This window comes from Dendrobates tinctorius, unplaced genomic scaffold (genome assembly GCF_039654945.1).
Source record: "Dendrobates tinctorius isolate UK_male_01 unplaced genomic scaffold, ASM3965494v1 ptg000035l, whole genome shotgun sequence".
In the NCBI taxonomy this organism is placed as follows: Eukaryota; Metazoa; Chordata; class Amphibia; order Anura; family Dendrobatidae; genus Dendrobates; species Dendrobates tinctorius.
The window spans coordinates 62,095,026-62,112,185 of record NW_027361703.1 but is presented as its reverse complement, the minus strand read 5'-3'; the positions used below and the strand labels follow the sequence as shown (position 1 = coordinate 62,112,185).

Below are 17,160 nucleotides of genomic sequence, written 5' to 3'. Positions count from 1 at the left end.
ATAACGAACTCTGCTCTGGAACTATTCATACTGCGAATGCTGCTGCAAGTCCTGCACTAAGGGGATTATTTACAGCCACTTACATGTGCATTTAAGTTATTAAGGCTATGTGCACATGTAGTTTTTTTGGGTGTGTGGATTTTGGAGAGAAAACCGCAGGTAAATCCGCAGGACAAAAGTCCTGCGGTTTATTTGCGGTTTTGCCTGCGGTTTTACACCTCTTAATGGATGAGGTGTAAAACTGCAGCGTTTCTGCACCAAACAATTGACATGCTGCAGATTGTAAACCGCAGCAAAACCGCGCGGAAAAATCCGCAGCATGTGCACTCCGTTTTTTTTCCATTGGAAATAAAGGTACTGTACAATGCAGCAGAATCTGCTGTGTTTCCGCAGAGCCAAAACCGCTGCAGAAACGCAGCAGATTTCACTGCGTGTGCACATACCCTTAAGAAAGCTGCAGCCTGTGCCTGTCTTCTGTCAGGTCAGACTGCAGAATGTGAACATGGAGAGGATAAAGGCAGTAGAAGGACTATACTCAAGAACTTTATAGGGACCCCTTCTTATGGCTCATCATAAATAACCTACTGTAATTATATCCACCAGTAATTGTGAGCTATGAAATTTATTATTTCTTGTCCTTATGTGCAATCTAATAGTACAGGAACTGTTTTTAAAGTCCACTACTTTAAATTAACCCCCCAATGTATCCCCCGGGCCCTCTAATGAATTTTGTAAATATCTTATGTTGCCTATACTGCCTGTGAGCGGCGCTATCCATGGCTGCTCACAGGCAGCACGTGACCCAGAACAGGCGTCACGACAAGTGAGGCGTGACTCAGTGCTGGGTCCCCGCGGTGGCTGCTGGGTTGTGGGTGGGGTTACCCCCCGTGTCACACCCAGCATCCACCGCGCGCTTTCTCAATGAATGGGCGCTCGGTGGATGCCGGGTGTGACGCAGGGGGATAACCTCGCCCACAGCCCAGCAGCCAGCGCAGAAGGAGGAAGAGGGACCCCTGGCTGCTGCCAGCACTTGTCAGGACATCAGCGGAAGCAAGAGCCAGCTGAAGCCGGGGGTCACGTGCTCCCTTTGAGCGGCCAGCGATAGCGCCGCTCACAGGTAGTATAGGCAACATGAGGTATTTACAAAATTCATTAGGGGCCCCGGTGGGATACATTGTGGGGTTAATTTAGAGGGAATCTGTCACCCCTTTTTTGAGATATCATATAATATCATTCAATTGTGTGTCACATAAGGATTATCTTAGTACTTTTGCTTCCCCCTGACCCCGCACCTTTCATGCATAAATACCTTTTTTATATCGGTTCAGATGTATGTAAACTGCCGTTGTCCGGTCCGCTGGGCGGGGCTTATTCAACTGCTCCCCCCTCCCTGTCTTTCTCTATGCATTTTTTCTTGTGTAGAGCAAGACAGGGAGGGGGGAGCAGGTGAATAAGCCCCGCCCAGCGGACCGGACCGTGGCAGTTTACATACATCTAAACCGATATAAAAAAGGTATTTATGCATGAAAGGTGCGGGGTCAGGGGAAGCAAAAGTACTAAGAGAATCCTTATGTGACACACAATTGAATATCATTATATGATATCTCAAAAAAGGGGTGACAGATTCCCTTTAAAGTAGTGGACAACCCCTTTAATATGAAAGAGGCAAAGCAGCCTATATCCACCCCTGATGTGAACCAACTGGCTGCCTGCATGTGTAGTCATGTTTTTATGAGTCATAGATATATTATCTATATCTTTATTAATTTTTGCTGGTGTGATATTGAAAATCAGATGTCCATTTAAGATTTTTCTATTTAGCCTTTCTAGCATAGCATGCTATGCTTACAACCCCTTTTAAAGCCGTCAAACTACTGATCATGTACTTTTCATGGGATATCGTTTGCAAAATCTATAATTTTCCCATCTTTCCTTACACTCACTTGACATCTTGTCTGACCAATATTTTAGTACATGCAGTTGAAGCTCTATTTTGAAGGTAATTACTACTCTGAATAATGCTCTCTGCCCTCTTTCCTACATAGAGGACAGTACTCAAAACCTCACAACTCTTAGCCACTTCTGTACAGATTTTGCACGTCGTGTCAACAACTCGCATCTAAGATATTGTTTGCCCACAAGGTAGAAAGAAGGCACAATTGTTTTGAAGATTACTTGTCTTTCCAGTACAGGAAATGTTAATGTCATTTATGAAATATATGAATCATTGCAGGCCACAGACTGGATAATCAGAGTTTATATCCACTGCTAATGGGAAGTTGAACTCAAGTTCAAGCATCACTTTAGTACCATTAAATTCATCATATGTTCTCCTTTTCGCTTATTTCTGTGACCTATTTTAGAGTCTATAAAGTCTCCTGAGACTTCTATCTTTTAGAAGAATGAGGTTTATTCATGGGAATACTGTTGTTATAGAATCTGATTGGCACTGGCTACAATAGGACTTTGACGCAGCATAGAGCTGGGTAAGTATGTGCAATATAGTCTGTGCAAGTTACAGAAATGGCCAAGCCCAAATGTACAGTTTCCCATTGCTTGACGGCTATGTGTGGTATACATTTATATATATTTTCACCATTTAACTAACATTTCAAATACCTCATTTATTTTCAGACCCTTAGTTTGTAACGAGGAGCAGGTTGCACTTGACTCAAGGGCATGATGCCCCCTCACAACCAACCCCCAATACAGGTATGGACTCTACAAAATATCTATATGGGCATGGAGGTCATAGAAAGCTGGAAAAAAATACCTTTCTATCTGCAATACATTGTTTTGTTATATAGAAATCCACTTTTTTTTTTAAATATGTTAATGAGCTGCTAAGAGCTATGGGCCGGACATAGATCTCCCTGAAAACAAGGAGAATTGGAACTACTAACACAGGAAAAGAAATATGATGTCATTGGAATCACTGAAACTTGGTGGGACAATACACATGATTGGAATACAAGACTAGAAGGATACAACTTATTTGCAAGAAACAGACTTGATAAACGAGGAGGGGGTGTCGCATTGTATGTTAGAAACGCGTATATCTGCACAGAGATTGAAGCTTCAGAGACTGGGAGTTCTGTGGAAACTGTTTGGGTAAGAATACAAGGACAGAACAATGGAAAGGACACCATTGTAGGCATTTACTACAGGCCGCCTGTGCAAGCTGAAGATATGGATGAACTCTTTATGCATCAAATGGCCAAGTTCTCCAAAAAATATGACATAGTTGTCATGGGAGATTTCAACTATCCAGACTTTTGTTGGGAATCTCTCTCAGGCAAAACTAACAGGTCAAGGAAATTCTTATCCTCTCTTGCTGACAACTTTATCTTCCAAAAGGTAAGGGAGAAAACAAGGGGAACTGCTACCTTGGATCTAATCCTTATAAACAGGGAGGAAATGGTTGAGGAGGTAAAAGTGGCTGGGACCCTAGGAGGTAGCGACCATGCTATTTAAGAATTTTGGATAACTAGAGGCGGAAGACCTGTGAAGACTCAGACGTCAAGGTTAGATTTCAGAAAGGCAGATTTTAAGGGATTCAGAAAGAGAATTGGAGGGATCCAATGGCTGGATATCCTTAAAGACAAAAATGTCCAGGAAGGATGGGAAATCTTGAAAAATGAAATTCTCAAAGCACAGTTGTTAACAATTCCGAAAAGAGGGAAGAATAGGAAGCATTTAAGGAAACCAGGATGGATGAACACAGAACTTAAGCACATGCTAAAAAGGAAGAAAAAAATGTTTATAAAATGGAAAGAGGGAGGCATATCTAAAGAAGAATATAATGCTGTCTGCAGAACCTGCAGGGCACAAATCAGATTAGCTAAAGCTGAAAATGAATTGAGGCTTGCAAGAGATGTCAAAAGCAATAATAAAGGATTTTGGGGATATGTCAAAAGTAAAAGAAAAGTCAAAGATGCTATAGGATTTTTACAGGATGAAAATGATGAAATGGTAAGACAGGATGTTGAGAAGGCTGAACTTTTAAATTCCTATTTTGCATCTGTTTTCTCTCAGAAAGGAAATGTAACATCAACTGTTATTCACTGTCCTATTAAGGGAATATAAGAATCCAGGATATCTATAAACAGAAAGATAGTGAGGAAACACTTAGCTAACCTAAATGAATTCAAGTCTCCAGGTCCAGATGAATTACACCCCAGAGTACTGAAGGAGATAGCAGAAGAAATTTTTGAACCCCTCTCCATAATCTTTGAAAATTCTTGGAGAACAGGAGAAGTGCCAGAAGACTGGAGAAGAGCAAATGTTGTTCCTATCTTCAAAAAGGGGAAGAAGGTGGACCCAGGCAACTATAGGCCAGTGAGTCTGACTTCTATACCAGGAAAGATCTTTGAACAAATTATTAAACAACATGTATGTCAATACCTGGATAAGAATGAAGTGATTAAACAGAGTCAGCATGGGTTTGTAACTAATAAGTCATGTCAGACTAACTTAATTTCCTTCTATGACGGTATCACTGATTGGGTGGATCAAGGAAATGCTGTAGATATAGTATATCTTGACTTCAGCAAAGCATTTGACAAAGTCTCTCATACAATCCTTATTGAAAAAATGACTAAGTATGGAATGGACAAGGCAACTGTTAGGTGGATTCTTAACTGGCTTAGTGATCGGACCCAAAGAGTGGTCGTAAATGGCTGCACATCCAGTTGGAAGAATGTCTCAAGTGGGGTACCACAGGGCTCTGTCCTGGGCCCTGTATTGTTCAACATCTTTATCAACGATTTAGATGAAGGAATTGAGGGTAAACTGATTAAATTTGCTGATGACACAAAGCTAGGAGGGATAGCTAATACTAGAGAAGAGAGAGAGAGGATTCAAAAAGATTTAAATAAACTGGAGAAGTGGGCAGCAACTAACAGAATGGTTTTTAACAGGGAGAAATGCAAAGTACTACATCTGGGCAATAAAAATGAAAAAAGCATATATAGAATGGGAGGAATAGGGCTAAGTGACAGCACATGTGAAAAAGACTTGGGTATACTAATAGATCACAGACTGAATATGAGTCAACAGTGTGATGCAGCAGCAAAAAAGGCAAATGCAATTCTAGGATGTATTAACAGAAGCATACAGTCTAGATCACGTGAAGTCATTATTTCCCTCTACTCCTCTTTGGTCAGACCTCATCTGGAATATTGTGTCCAGTTTTGGGCACCACATTTTAAAAAAGACATCAACAAACTGGAGCAAGTTCAGAAAAGAGCGACCAGAATGGTGACCGGTCTGCAAACCCTGTCTTATGAGGAAAGGTTGCAGGATTTGGGAATGTTTAGTTTGCAAAAGAGAAGACTGAGAGGAGACTTAATAGCTGTCTACAAATATCTAAAGGGCTGTCACATTGTAGAAGGATCAACTTTATTCTCATTTGCACAAGGAAAGACTAGAAGCAATGGGATGAAACTGAATGGGAGGAGACACAGATTAGATATTAGAAAAAACTTTTTGACAGAGTGATCAATGAGTGGAACAGGCTGCCACGAGAAGTGGTGAGTTCTCCTTCAATGGAAGTCTTCAAATAGAGGCTGGACAGACATCTGACTGGGATGATTTAGCGAATCCTGCTTTGAGCAGGGGGTTGGACCAGATGGCCCAGGAGGTCCCTTCCAACTCTACGATTCTATGATTCTATGATTAAAATCTGCCTTCGTTCTGAGATTGAAAGCTGCATTACCGGTGTGAGACATAATGACTGACAGTTTACTTTCCTGATTTACATGTCTCACACTGGAAATGCCCCCTTTCATTTAAAATGAGCTCTGGAGGTGGATACTCCAGGAGATTTGCGTGCAGTTCATTTACATATTAAGAAAATTTGGATTTTTCAGGAGCCATTCATCGGATTCCAGATATCAAAGACTTTCACATTTTAGCTTTTACAGCATGTATTTTTCACTGTACACACCTTGCTGCAGAGTTGCTTTATTTGTGAATTCATGAGTGCATTTGTTCTGATCATAGAGTTTCTGACTCTTCCGTTTTCTGAGCTCTCCAAGCTGGTTTATGACGTTTTAATTAGGGCATAAATAAATAGTAGTTCACATCTTAAGATATATAGTTGTGCTCCAAAGTTTACGTACCCAGGCAGAATTTTTGCTTTCTTGGTCTTTTTTCAGAGAATATGAAAGAAAATGCAAAAACTTTTTCTCCTCTCATAGTTAGTGGTTGGGTGAAGTCATTTATTATTGTCAAACTACTGATTTCTCTTTTTAAATCATAATGACAACCCAAAACATCCAAATGACCCTGATCAAAAGTTCACATACCCCATTTCTTAATACCGTGTATTACCCCCTCTAACATCAATGACAGCTTGAAGTCTTTTGTGGTAGTTGTGGATGTTCTTTATTTTTTCATATGGTAAAGCTGCCCACTCTCCTTGGCAAGAAGCCTCCTGTTCCCCTGTTCCTGTAAATTGCTGGGCTATCTAGCTTGAACTGCGTGCTTGAGATCTCCCCAGAGTGGCTTGATGATATTGAGTTCAGGATACTGAGATGGCCGCTCCAGAACCTTCACTTTGTTCTGCTGTAGCAAATGAGAGGTCGACTTGGCCTTGTGTTTTGGATCGTTGTCATGTTGGTGTTATCATTCATATTCTCTGAAAAAGGGCAAGAAAGCACAAATTCTGTCGGGGTATGAAAACTTTTGAGCACAACTGTACCCTTTGAATTTGTTAATTAAAGCTTCTATTAATTATGGACTTTGACAATGAGAGACCTGGAATTAAAGAGGTTATCCAATATGGTACAGTCCTTTCTTAACTGCATAAGTGCCCAACATAAAGACGCACAGTATTTACCTTCCGTACCATCTATATCGACACTATAGTTCCCCAGCACTTGACATTGTCACTTCACCGCTTCAGCCAATCAGTGATGATTGGCTGCATACTTCACTATCAATAAACAATATAGATGCAAAGGCAAAATAAATTAGAAAAGGGTGCTACCACTGTAAAGAACCAAATATATTACTGTAAATCAAGAAAGAGACGGCAATAAAGAAGCAGGTGCACACTTCTAAATACAAAAATAATTTTATTGGACACAATGTTAGGTCAGGTTCATACTGCGTTACAGCAGCCCGTTCAACACGTAGTGTTGACGGGCTGCGTTAACGCTATAGCATAACGATCGCATCATGCTATACCGCTAGCACAGATGCTTCATCTGCGCCAGCGGTGACAGACCCTCAGACGTTGCAGCCCGCGTCCGAGGGTTCGTCACTGAATGACTGCACATCGCTAGCGCATGAAGATTATGGCATGCGTTGGCGATGCGCCCGCTAATAGGGGTTAATGGCAGCATTAACGTACTGCGTTACACCACGTTATGCCGCTGTGTAATGCAGTCCGTCTAATGGACTGCCATAACACAGTGTGACCTCAGCCTTGCTCCAAAAGCTTTAAACCATTAAAACCATCGTCTCCCCATCATCATAAAGTATTATAATCTACATATATGAGATAGCAGGCACTGGTATAATAAACGTCCCAAGGCTACATAAATGAATACAATCAGGTATGAGCCCATACAGTAATATAAGACAATCTCCCGATCTAAATATCCCGAAGTCCACAAGAACAATTTGGATATACAACAGGTGAAATAAGTATTGAACACCTCACCAATTTTCTAAGTAAATATATTTATAAAGGTGCTATTGACATGAAATTCTCACCAGATGTCTGTAACAATCCATCCGATCCACACATGCAAATCAAATCACTGTTGTCCATAAATTAAGTTGTGTAATTATGAGAAATGACACAGGGAAAAAGTATTAAACTCGCTTACTGATTTTTTTTTTTTCAATACTTAGTACAAAAGCCTTTGTTTGTGATTACAGATTCAATACGCCTCCTGTATGGAGAAACTAGTCGCATGAATTGCTCATTTGTGATTTTGTCCCATTCTTCCACACAAATGCTTTTCAAATCCTGATGGTTTCGTGGGCTCCTTCTATGAACTCTAAGCTTTAGTTGCTTCCATAAATTTTCAATTGGCTTCATGTGATTTGCTGGCCCATTCTAGCAGCTTCATTTTCTCTCTGAAGCCAATTCAGAGTTTCCTTGGCTGTGTGTTTGGGTTCATTGTCTTGTTGAAATGTTCACCCTCGTTTCTTCTACATCATCTTGGTAGACGGCAGCAGATTTTTATCAAGAATGTGTCAGGACATTTGTCTGTTCATCTTTCCTTTAATCATATACAGTTTGCCAGTGCCGTATGCTGAAAAACCGCCTCACACCATAATGTTCCCACCTCCCTACTTCATCATTGTTGGTATGGTGTTTTTGGGGTGGTATGCAGTGGCTTTTGGCCTCCAAACGTCGTGTGTATTATGGCAGTCAGAGTTCAATTTTCGCCTCATCTGACCAGACTTTATTCTCTGTTTTTCACATGATTGTCTAAATATATGTTGTTGAGTAAACTTTAAACGCACTTGATCATGCTTTTTGTTCAGCAGTGGAGTCTTGTGTGGTCAGCATGCATAGAAGCCATGGAGGTTGAGTGCACTACTTATGGTTTTCTTTGAAATAGTTGTACCTGCTGATTCCAGGTTGTTCCGTAGCTCTCCAAAGGTGGTCCTTGGCTTTTCTACCACTCTTCTGATATTTCTCTCCACACCTTTGTTTGAAATCTTGAGGGAAGCATCTGGTTGTGGCTTGTTTATGGTGAAATTATGTTCTCCACTACTGGATTATGGGCCCAACAGCGCTCAATGGAACTTTTTAGTAGTTTAGAAAATTCTTCTGTAACCAGTTATTAGAATCAATTGCAACAATAAGGTTGTGAAGGTTTTGAAGACATCTCACTGGTTTTACCCATCATGGGATGTTTCTTGTGTGGCAGCTTTGTAATGAGACACCTTTTTATGGCCATCAGTCGAATCAGCTGATATTATTTTTCACTAAGTGGCTGGATTGCTTTCTAATTATTGAAAGCTTTCAGCTGGTGCCATGACGTTTCGTGGCTTTCTGCAACTCTTTCTTCATGTGTTCAGTACTTTTTCCCTGAGTCATTTGTCATTATTTTGCATAGCTTAATTTATGGACATCTATGGGTTTTTTTTGGGCTTTGTGTGGATTGGATGGGTTGTTAACAACATCTGGTAAGAATTTTATGTCAATAGCACCTTAAGAAATATATTTACTTAGAAAATTAGTGACATGTTAAGAATTTATTTCCCCTGCTCTATATAAAGTGCAAAAGACAATGATGGATATCACAGTGAAATATAGATATAAATAAATAGAAGCATTCTTGAAAGGTACTACAGAGTACTAATAGGGACAGCCGTCCAAAACTCCAGTCCAAGGGTGGCATATATTGAAAGGCTGATCTAACTATCAAATAGTATGGTAAGAAATAAAGATCGATATAGTAATAACATCTAAAGACAAATAAGAAGTAAATGTGGTGAGTTAATAAGTTTCAGAGAGCGAAGACAGTAATAGGATCTTCAACCTGGAATTCCAGCTGAAGGAATAATTGGGAAGAGACCCAAGGTCTGGCACGATGACGCACTGCTGTGGACACCTGACCACAGTAGCCACTTGCAGGTCCCCATGTTCTTGATGATGCCTTCCTGATGGTCTAAACGCAGACCACAGTGTGGGGTACTCTGCATACCAGCAAGTGCCGGAGAGGGTGACTAGAGCTTTCTTGGTTTATTTTTAAATTTACTAAGCAACCACTTTAATGAGTTTTTCAAAATGGTGAGAAAGGCACAAAAAGCTATGTAATGTGGATTTTATTATGTTCTTATATACTATTCAACTGTGGTGAAAATCCATTTTTCTGGCCCTTATCTTAGTGGGGGGTTTGTTGTTTTTTTGGAAAAATGATTGCAATACCAATATTATGTCCCTTAGTGGATGTCATTGTGAACACTTTTCTGTGAAGAATAACCCAGCTGCATCCCCTGTGTGCTCAATATCATCTTGCTAACAAGTTCTACATAAATACCATGACCTTCATGAGCCTCACATTGTTCATTCTCCTAAGGGCAGTTTCTAAAATTCATTGGTGCCCTGGAAAGTACTTGTCAAAAAAGTGACATAGAATACTGATTGATGTATCAGTATCTTTGATGCAGCTTGTCTGCTGAAATTGACATCTCTTTAATAAATAACACTTATACCTTTCGAACATTTGGAGCAAGTGCCACTGCGAATAACATGTCTGCTTACTGACAAGGTGGGACTAAATCAACAAAGTAACAAATTTAAAGAGGACCTTTCACCATTTTTTTAAATTTTGAACTGGATATACAGTGTAATAGTGCTGCAGAGCGGAATGTAACTTTTTTTTGTTTAATTACACCTCAGTTGCAGAAATATTAGCAATCAAATAATTTTGCACCTAACAAGTTAATGTTCTTTAAGTCCAAGTGGGTGTTATCAGATATTTTTAACCAAGGGAGTGTACTTTCCCCTTGTACCCTATCGTAGAAAGGAGAAACATGTCGACACTCTAGTTGCAGAAAAGAAAAGTAACTTTATTAAGTCATCCCATATGAAAAACAGATTAATTCCAAGTCCAATGTTTCGTCCGTGTAAGGCCTTTTTTAAGGATACTATACTTTGTGAGTTACAATAGCCTCTATGATTATCTCTTTTTGAAATTTTCCATGTCTACCTGGGATTCCCTTCCCCTTAAACTAAATAGCCTGTTATTGATATCTATTGATTTATAATACAGGTGTTGCATATTACATGCCTCTCCTTTGGAGCTTTCATAGTGAATGGATGATTCTAGAAATGTCATGTCATTTTATATATGTTGTTACCTTAACTCTGTGTGTGTATATGAAATACTTTACTTTGTACTCATGTGCTTTGTACCTACATGATTTATAAATATTATTTATGTATAGAATTCTTTATGAAAACTATCATTTCAGTTTTGTAAATTTTGTACAGATGTACCTTGAAAAGGGGCTTAATATGACCAAAAGTTTGGTTTTCCACATGAGTCGACTGAATATAGAGTGCCGAAGTGTTAACCGTTTATATGAAGACTACTTCGTACTTCAGATCAACTCAAGGATCGCTTTTACAGTACAGCAGACCATTTTTTCATATTACCCAATCATAAATGGGTTGCAGCAGAAATTCAACACGCCTCCACATTGGCTTACAGATGGATTCTCTGTGTGTGAAATGTATTTCAGACAGCCATGATCTCCTGGTTTAACCTGCTGCATGATTAAAAAGTGCTGTCATTAGAAAAAAGATGACTAATACTTTTCAGATAAGATCCCGATAGAAGGGAAAGTGACAGCCCCACTGAGCTTAGCTGTGTCACATTGCAAACCAGTCTATCAGCTTTTTTTTTTTTTTCATAGAAACAATAAAACTGGGAGGAAAAAGGCATCACAATAGGGTTTTATCCAAGGGAGATACAGGTGTTCAAATAAGGTTATATTAACCTGATTTAGTTATGTATACATAACATTTCAATCATTTATACATCCAGCTGATGCAGGTTCAACAGATCATCAGAACGGGAAAACAGGATTTGCGGATAATCTGTGCTGCCGGTATCCCATATAATAAATCCAAATCCAGACTGAAAGTACATGCGTTTTTTCCTCACTTAGTCAGCGCGTTTTGAAGTACTACAGGCTTCTTCATCAGCTCAAGAAAAGCATAGCTCACACCCCAATGCAGTAATATGGTGATAAAAGTTCAAATGTTGGAGCCAAATGGACACCTGATGTGTCAGTTTATCAAAGTTCTGGTTATACTATTTACCGAGTGGATTAATTTATCTTATATTTTGTTAGATCAGATTCCTACGAAAACCGCAATACCAAATATGTGTAGTTTTTTAGTTTACTTTTTAATGGGGGAAATGTGTTGATTTGAACTTATTACATATTTTTTTAAACATTTTTTTATTTGTTAGTCCTTTTGCAGTATTGCTGTATATACCCAAAATTGTAGTCTCTATTGAATGCCAGCCACAGGTTGGATTTCACAGGAGTACCTTAATGACTGGCATGGGGATCCTCAGCAGACCTTTGGCTGTTACAGGAATCTACTTGTGTCCCACGATCGCATCTCAGGGAGTGCCTGTGAGCGGTTAGGACAGCGCCCCCACCTGTCGACGCCTTGTAAATGCTGCTGTCAGAGATTCACGGAAGCTACGGACAGAGCTTTAATCCACATGCGGCTGTTGGAGGCAGATGATGGCTGAATAACTCTGCCATCGTCTGCTGGTAGAGATGCGGATTCAGCTTCTGAGCACGCATCAAAGCCAAGTACCTGACATATGACGTAACGGTAAGTCATATGTCAGTAATGAGTCAAAGAGTAACTAATCTGTTGTAACATTTTATTTCTATATTACCATCCTTCTAATTACAGATCGGTGAGGGTACATGTCCTGAGACAACCAATTATTCATCACCCCCCCCTAAGAGGTGCGTAGCTCAGATGACAGGAATGAATAGCTCCTGTTTGGGCATACATACAGAGCAAATTACGGATTCAATAGAATTCATAGGGTTCATAGACTGCATAAGCTTTATAGCCTATACATTCTATATAATCCATACGTTGTTCTGTGTGTATGCCCAGACAGGAGCTATTGGCATCTGTCACCTGAGCTCCGCACCTTTCGGCAGTTTTTTTGAGCGATTTGTATCAGCTGACAAGTTCCCCATAAGTATAGAATATATTTATACATTGTGTCATTTATATAATTACAACATTATGTAATTCTAAAAAGATTTGCAGAAGGCTGCATTACACAGAATACTTAGCCTATGGGTGCTGAGTGCATTTAAACTATTGTAATTTTATTTAAAAAATAAAATGACCATAACAATCAGCCTATAAAATTCAGTGTATGATTGTTACGGTATCCTGGTCTTAGTGCCAGATTAACACTGCTGTAATATAGGCGTATTATAATTGATGATCAAAGTTTGAATTGTGGTCTTATGTATTTATTATACAGGTAAAATGTGAGCGTTTTTGGATTGTCTGAAACCAGCCTACTCCTCTTACTATGTATTTTTGCGTACTCAGATAAAACACGTTACCGGAGTCAATATTTTCCATTGATAGACTAGCTGTTTTTAACTCCAACGTGCATACTTCAAAAAAACTCTGGTCACAGTAAGACATATAATCAATTCCTGGAGTTAAATTAGCAGACAGGGTTGAGAACTCATGAGTCGAATTGATTCATCGGTTCATTACATAGAATACTTGGCCTGCTATCTATCGAAACATTGATCATAGCTTATACAACTGCAAGATATAGCGCTCTTTTTTCCTTAATATCTATGCTTCTTCCTTAAAATTTAAAGACCAATCACTTAATTCAAACTAATTTAAAGTCACCCTAGTTTTACATTTGATCTCTAAGTGGCCATACAAGAACTGGCATTGCACGTAAATGATCGAAAATGATAATTGAAGTTTATGCAGGTGTGGATCTCCAGGTTATCCCTTAGGCAGTATTCAGTTGTCTGGGTTTTTTTTTTTTGCATACAAGAAAAAGGTGGATTGTTTTTATTTGTGTGCTGGGTCCAGTTTTCATCCATTTCTAGTCCATGTGTATGTTTTTACCATCCGCATAGCATTTTTTTTCCACTGACTCATCCATTTTATTGTCCGATTTTTGATCTTTGCATCAGATAAAAAGCAGACTTCTGTTTTTTGTTTTTTTTTTAATAACAATTGATTTGCAAACAAAAGATATGAAAACATTCTCCTAGGAGGTAATGATGAGTCTTCTATCGGTGAAAAATGGTTGTTTGAATGTGGCTTTATTCAGACTTGGCTCAATAAATATATATATATATATATATATATATATATATATATATAGAGCCCGGACACTTTTCTCACTGCCGTTTTAGTTGCTTGTTATTTGGAATACTGTTGCTAGTTTTGGCTGGGGTGGAAAAGCTGGCGATGCTAAAGGATTACACTTTTGAATATACTTGATTGCAGACCCTTTTATTTTATGCTTTCTGCCATGTATGTAGACGATGTAGCCAATGTGAAATTTCTGATCCTGGCTCTGGTCAGGGCCAGTAGAGCAGCTAGACAATAAAGGAATTGTCATAAAACATAACCCTTGATCATGCAGAAGAAGAAGGCTTGACATCATGGTGCATAGATGGTCATGTGGATAAAGCATACGGCCAACCTGGGAAAAGAAGAGATGGCCAGGCTTTGTGATGCGCCAATCCATATGGCATGGGCAATCACTCCCTGTCACAACTTCATAATCCAGTGGAATTATGTGGTTGCTTCTCTTTTTATTGGTAGTAGAGTTTCTTGACTAAAAGAAACTGATAAGTAAAACTTTTGGGCGGCACGGTGGCTCAGTAGTTACCACTGCAGCCTTGCAGTGCTGGGGTCCTGGGTTCAAATCCCACCAAGGACAACACCTGCAAGGAGTAATTTCTATGTTCTCGTATTTGCCTGGGTTTCCTCTGGGTTCTCCGGTTTCCTCCCACATTCCAAAGACATACTGATAGGGAATCTAGATTGTGAGCCCCATCGGGGACAGTGCCAATAATGTCTGTAAAGTGCTGTGGAATTAATGGTGCTATATAAATGAGTAAGGCTAGTTTCACATTAGCGTTTTTTTCGAGCACAAGCAGAAACGCATGTGTTTGCGTTTTTTATGCGCATGCGTTTTAACCAGTTTCTAGCCATGTTTACTCTTAAATGCATGCGTACGCAAACGCAGGGGTACGCATTTCCATGTGCACGCCTGCGTTCTCATAGACTGTAATACGTTGTTTATGACGCATTCCGTTGCCAAGAAAACGCATGCGGGTTTTTTTACGCCTTTGGACGGACCCAAAAATGCAACAGGTTGCGTCTGGCGCATCTAAACACACACCTTGAAAAAACGCATGTGCATGAAAACGCAGACGAACGCATGCAAACGCAAGACCATGCGTACGCCATGTTAAACGTAGGTACGGATGCGCACGATGTGCTGTGCAAAACAAAAAAAACGCTAATGTGAAACCAGCCTAAATAAAATAAATAAGCTTCAGTCATGTTTTTGTGCTTCTGAGCAACCTCTGTAAAGGGATTTTACAGCTACATGACATGTATGCACAGGCATTTTCATGCTGATTATTATGTCCTTACCTTGATTGTTGAAAGCAGTTTTTGGTTTTTTTTTTAGTTTCTCAGATCTCCAGCATTAAAATCGTATGCAAAAGAGCTGCAAGTGCTTTTGGGGCGAGGGACATTACACTTGCAGCTCTCATGATCTCCCTCCCTCCCTATCTTTTGTCTCCCTCCTGCATCTGATTGACCGATCACTCTCGTTTCAATGTCCTCCAGACAGAAGGTAGCATGCAAAACACTATGCCAAAATGTTACTGAAAAGGTGATCGCATGAGTGATGGACCACCTACCTATAGTAACACATCGTTGCCATAGAAAACTACATTTTTAAATTTTTAGTTCAATTTTTTTTTTTTACCCAGCAGAATGATTAAATTGTCGTACATAGTCGATACAGAATGTCCATAACCCCTGTTAAAATGTCAGGTTTTTTTCATGTAAAAAAAATCATGGCAAGAAGAATACTTCAGGAACTTTTTTCAATTTTGTCACCTATAATGCGTACAATGCAATTAAAAAATAAACTGGGAATATGGAGTGAATGAGCAAATTAGCACTCGCCAAATTTTTACAGTTTTAAAAAGTCCTTTATTCCATTCGTTTCATATGGACTATATTCGGCGGTGTGCAGGTGGGTTGGGAAGTTAGGCGGGGGTAAAGGTGGACAATGGCCAGTTCAGGTCTATCTGGTGCTTCTCCGGATCCACTCCCAACCCACCTGCACTTCGTCAAATATCGTCCACACAAAATAGAATAAAGGACTTTTTAAAGCTGCAAGGATTTGGTGAGTGCGGCTTTTCTCATTTACTGCACATTCTATTTATTTCTAATTTCTGCACGTGAACCACCATAATTTGTCCTGTGGGAAGTTGATGCAGTCTGACGCAATAAAGATAATGAACCCAAGTGTCTATACACCTCAATTGTACATTGTTACTGAAAAATAAACTAAAATCTTTTTGGAAAAAGAATATTAATGAACTAAAATAATGCGGTTGCATAAATATGCAAACCCTTAAACTAGTTCTTTGTTGATGTACCCTTTGAATTTGACAGCATTAATTTTTTTTGTTAGCCGTCAATCAAGATGGCACAGCTAAAATTGGCAATCTTTGCCCACTTTGGCAGAATTAGCCAATTATGAAAAGTTGTTCATATTTTTGCAACCACATTATTTTACTTTTATTTTCCCCTTTGAAATGATGTTTGTCTCTCAATTGAATTGTATAGATTGAGTGATGTTAAAGGTGGAAAAAGTTCTAAAATTATTCTTTTTGGCATGTCGACTTTTTATAGCCACTATATGCTTTAATTAGAGATGTATTTCTATTTTTGACATTTATGGCATATCCACGGAATGTGTCACAAATTTGAGGGTCACAAATTAGTGAGGGTCCCAGCAGTAACGCCTTCATCTGTGATAACTGCCTTATCCGCTTAGGCCTGTTTCACACTTCCGTTTTTGACCATCAGTCAAAATCCGCCGTTTTGCAAAAAAACCGGATCCGCCATTTTTTTTGGCGGATCCGTTTTTTTCCCCATTGATTTGCATTAGCGGCGGATCTTGACAGATGGCCATCCGTTGGATCCGTTTTTTTTGCGGATCCGTCAATTTTTTTTGCGTCCGCCGACATGCCTGGACGGACCATGCAACGTTTTTTTTTGCTGCAGGATCCGCATTTTACAGTGCGCATGCCCGGAGGAATGAAGTCAGCCGGAAATTTAACCCTGAAATCATTTCTGGCAGACAGAAAAATTTCTCTCTCTCTCTCTGGCTGCAGTTCCTTTAAAATCTTCATTCATCGGCTCCGTCGAAAAAAACGGTCCGGTGGCATCCGTTCACATCAGTTAGCAACGGATCCGCTTTCCGCCATTTTGGCGGATTTTAACTGACAAAAAAATACTGAAGTGTGAAACAGGCCTTACTGAGGAGGCATTGGAGCAACTATGCCCAGCTGTTAAGCATAACATCCATAGAAGTGAATGAAAAGTACCATTTGCAT

The 17,160-nt window shown here is 39.5% G+C and overlaps 1 protein-coding gene across 1 annotated transcript in view; it reads left to right on the top strand.

The window, feature by feature from the left end:
* The window catches only part of SLC2A13 (solute carrier family 2 member 13), a 401,421-nt gene that overhangs the window by 109,821 nt on the left and 274,440 nt on the right, over positions 1 to 17,160 (top strand). The window lies entirely within an intron of this gene.